The following is a 5,000-nucleotide window of genomic DNA, read 5'->3' on the forward strand; positions in this document are numbered from 1 at the left end:
GCCTGTGGACGAGGGTGATCAGACGGCAGGTGCGTCGGCGGCGGCGGTGCAGCCAGTCAGTCAGGTCGGTAGTGAACTGTGCTCGGATCCGAGGGAGCAAGGCTGTGACGTGGCGACTTCCACGGAGAGCGAGAGTGATGAGGACGGCGGCGGCGTACCGTCCCGAATGGAGGTTTGGAGTAATGTAATTTTGACTGAATATGAACAATATATTACGGGTAGACAACCTTCAGTTAAACGAATTGACAATAGTCGCACCAGTATATCCCGAGTACGGGAATTCCTCCGCATTATGTCAGAGGGCAAGGCCGATGAAGGACTGTGTTTTCTGGATAACTACAGACGTGTGTATGAGTGGTATGGTCAATGTGATGACCGTGGTTTGGCACCATCCACGTTAAAAATGTACCGGGCCGATATTCGAGGTTTCCTGAATTATCTCATTCAGTTCCGGCCAAATGGTATGCAAGCTAAGGTCGTTGGAATTCGAAAGATGTTACTCTGCTTGGCGAAGATGGACAGGGACTCACGGCAGAGCCAGGCAACTCATAGGGCAAAATTCCGCCAACGCTGCAGGGACGAGGTGCTCAGCGCTGCGGAGTTAAAACGCTTTGTTGAGCTAAGCAATCAAGCCATTCCTTCAGTTCTCAGTAGGCTGGAGGTCCGTGCCACCTGCTCTGACAGGCGTAGGTTTGCAGCTCTCATGTCCAGCCGGTTGGCCATATTTAATGGCACTCGACGATCCCCAGTCACCATGTTTAGTGAGAGTGATTTCAATGAAGTAACCCCGGAAGGTGGGGGTTATCAGATGTGTGTAGCTAGCCACAAAACAAACTATAGCTTTGGGGAGTGCAGAATTGTTCTATGTCAGGAGGAATACACTTGGCTTAAACGATTCCATCAAATCAGGCCTCATCTGAGTGGAATGACCTCAGAAATAGAACTCTTCTTTTTCACATCCTGCGGTCAACCTTACGGTAATCTGTGTGAGTATGTGGGGCAAATCTTTGCAGAGTTTGGTATTGGAAGTAAAGTGACCTTCGGTACAATTCGACGCAGTGTTGCCACATTGAACTTTAACCAAGGCTTGGATACAGACCGAGGAACTGTGGCTGACCATATGTGTCACTCTCTGGAAACGCAGGCACGCCACTACCGGTACCACAATTTGCCCAAAAATGCCAGCCGGGCCCGGGCACTGATTGAGGGACAAATCAATAAATGATTAACTGATTAATTAAAGCATATTTGTTTGAAATTCACCCTTGTATTTGTGTCATTTATGCATTAAAATGATTAAAAATGTGTTTCAAAATACATTTACCTGGACTCCCAATATGAAGCCCCAGTACTTTAAAAAATTCACTGGAGTGCGCCAAAGCTACAATATATATGGAGGATTCTAAAATCCATTTACCTTTGGCGCCCTCCGGTGAATTTTCCCCAGTAGTGGGGCTCCATAGTGGGATTTAATATTAGAATGACCGGTAAAAGTATTTAAAACCGTTTTATAAATTTTGGGTGACCAGGTGCACACGGGTCTTTTGGGTGACCAGGTGCACACGGGTCTTTTGGGTGACCAGGTGCACATGGGATTAATAGCAATCTGCATCCATCGCAATTTCTTAAAGTGCCCATAAAGCACCAAGGACGGCCCCGACCGAGACAGGGCCGTAGTGGGGCACTCCCCTAGCGGGCTATAGCAATAGAATGACGGGTAAAAATATTTAAAACCGTTTTATAATTTTTGGGTGACCAGGTGCACACGGGTCTTTTGGGTGACCAGGTGCACACGGGTCTTTTGGGTGACCAGGTGCACATGGGATTAATAGCAATCTGCATCCATCGCAATTTCTTAAAGTGCCCATAAAGCACCAAGGACGGCCCCGACCGAGACAGGGCCGTAGTGGGGCACTCCCCTAGCGGGCTATAGCAATAGAATGACGGGTAAAAATATTTAAAACCGTTTTATAAATTTTGGGTGACCAGGTGCACACGGGTCTTTTGGGTGACCAGGTGCACACGGGTCTTTTGGGTGACCAGGTGCACATGGGATTAATAGCAATCTGCATCCATCGCAATTTCTTAAAGTGCCCATAAAGCACCAAGGACGGCCCCGACCGAGACAGGGCCGTAGTGGGGCACTCCCCTAGCGGGCTATAGCAATAGAATGACGGGTAAAAATATTTAAAACCGTTTTATAAATTTTGGGTGACCAGGTGCACACGGGTCTTTTGGGTGACCAGGTGCACACGGGTCTTTTGGGTGACCAGGTGCACATGGGATTAATAGCAATCTGCATCCATCGCAATTTCTTAAAGTGCCCATAAAGCACCAAGGACGGCCCCGACCGAGACAGGGCCGTAGTGGGGCACTCCCCTAGCGGGCTATAGCAATAGAATGACGGGTAAAAATATTTAAAACCGTTTTATAAATTTTGGGTGACCAGGTGCACATGGGCCGTTTGGGTGACCAGGTGCACATGTGATTAATAGCAATCTGCATCCATCGCAATTTCTTAAAGTGCCCATAAAGCACCAAGGACGGCCCCGACCGAGACAGGGCCGTAGTGGGGCACTCCCCTAGCGGGCTATATCAATAGAATGACGGGTAAAAATATTTAAAACCGTTTTATAAATTTTGGGTGACCAGGTGCACACGGGTCTTTTGGGTGACCAGGTGCACACGGGTCTTTTGGGTGACCAGGTGCACATGGGATTAATAGCAATCTGCATCCATCGCAATTTCTTAAAGTGCCCATAAAGCACCAAGGACGGCCCCGACCGAGACAGGGCCGTAGTGGGGCACTCCCCTAGCGGGCTATAGCAATAGAATGACGGGTAAAAATATTTAAAACCGTTTTATAAATTTTGGGTGACCAGGTGCACACGGGTCTTTTGGGTGACCAGGTGCACACGGGTCTTTTGGGTGACCAGGTGCACATGGGATTAATAGCAATCTGCATCCATCGCAATTTCTTAAAGTGCCCATAAAGCACCAAGGACGGCCCCGACCGAGACAGGGCCGTAGTGGGGCACTCCCCTAGCGGGCTATAGCAATAGAATGACGGGTAAAAATATTTAAAACCGTTTTATAAATTTTGGGTGACCAGGTGCACACGGGTCTTTTGGGTGACCAGGTGCACACGGGTCTTTTGGGTGACCAGGTGCACATGGGATTAATAGCAATCTGCATCCATCGCAATTTCTTAAAGTGCCCATAAAGCACCAAGGACGGCCCCGACCGAGACAGGGCCGTAGTGGGGCACTCCCCTAGCGGGCTATAGCAATAGAATGACGGGTAAAAATATTTAAAACAGTTTTATAATTTTTGGGTGACCAGGTGCACACGGGTCTTTTGGGTGACCAGGTGCACACGGGTCTTTTGGGTGACCAGGTGCACACGGGTCTTTTGGGTGACCAGGTGCACACGGGTCTTTTGGGTGACCAGGTGCACACGGGTCTTTTGGGTGACCAGGTGCACACGGGTCTTTTGGGTGACCAGGTGCACACGGGTCTTTTGGGTGACCAGGTGCACACGGGTCTTTTGGGTGACCAGGTGCACGCCGGCCTTTGGGTGACCAGGTGCACACGGGTCTTTTGGGTGACCAGGTGCACACGGGTCTTTTGGGTGACCAGGTGCACGCCGGCCTTTGGGTGACCAGGTGCACGCCGGCCTTTGGGTGACCAGGTGCACACGGGTCTTTTGGGTGACCAGGTGCACGCCGGCCTTTGGGTGACCAGGTGCACGCCGGCCTTTGGGTGACCAGGTGCACACGGGTCTTTTGGGTGACCAGGTGCACACGGGTCTTTTGGGTGACCAGGTGCACGCCGGCCTTTGGGTGACCAGGTGCACACGGGTCTTTTGGGTGACCAGGTGCACGCCGGCCTTTGGGTGACCAGGTGCACGCCGGCCTTTGGGTGACCAGGTGCACACGGGTCTTTTGGGTGACCAGGTGCACACGGGTCTTTTGGGTGACCAGGTGCACGCCGGCCTTTGGGTGACCAGGTGCACACGGGTCTTTTGGGTGACCAGGTGCACGCCGGCCTTTGGGTGACCAGGTGCACACGGGTCTTTTGGGTGACCAGGTGCACGCCGGCCTTTGGGTGACCAGGTGCACACGGGTCTTTTGGGTGACCAGGTGCACGCCGGCCTTTGGGTGACCAGGTGCACACGGGTCTTTTGGGTGACCAGGTGCACGCCGGCCTTTGGGTGACCAGGTGCACACGGGTCTTTTGGGTGACCAGGTGCACGCCGGCCTTTGGGTGACCAGGTGCACACGGGTCTTTTGGGTGACCAGGTGCACGCCGGCCTTTGGGTGACCAGGTGCACACGGGTCTTTTGGGTGACCAGGTGCACGCCGGCCTTTGGGTGACCAGGTGCACACGGGTCTTTTGGGTGACCAGGTGCACGCCGGTCCTTTTGGGTGACCAGGTGCACAAGTTCCATTTGGGTGACCAGGTGCACGCGGTTCATAACAGCGCGGTTATCTGCTTTAATGTCCGAGGAGGGGTGCTTAAGTGTGGGTGCCCTGGTTCACCTGGTATGCGAGGTTGTGGAGGTGGGGGGGGTCCCCTGCTGGTATCATCCCCGAAATAGAGGGGTGATACCCGGGTGGTGAGTAAGGGCCTACAAGCCTGGAGGTCAATAGCTCCAGGGGGTAAGCTCTACTGTCATGTCCGTAAATAGAGTGGTGTTACCCGGGTTTTGAACCATATTTAAATTTTTGGGTTACCAGATGCACGTTTTCAATCACCAGTTGCACGGAGGATTAATAGCAATCTGCATCCATCGCAATTTCTTAAAGTGTCCATAAAGCACCAAGGACGGCCCCGACCGAGACAGGGCCGTAGTGGGGCACTCCCCTAGCGGGCTATATCAATAGAATGACCGGTAAAATGATTTAAAACAGTTTTATAATTTTTGGGTTACCAGATGCACGTTTTCAATCACCAGTTGCACGGAGGATTAATAGCAATCTGCATCCATCGTGATTTCTT

The sequence above is a fragment of the Oncorhynchus mykiss genome, chromosome 30, assembly GCF_057628025.1.
Source record: "Oncorhynchus mykiss isolate SJ-2025 chromosome 30, ASM5762802v1, whole genome shotgun sequence".
NCBI classification, from domain to species: Eukaryota; Metazoa; Chordata; class Actinopteri; order Salmoniformes; family Salmonidae; genus Oncorhynchus; species Oncorhynchus mykiss.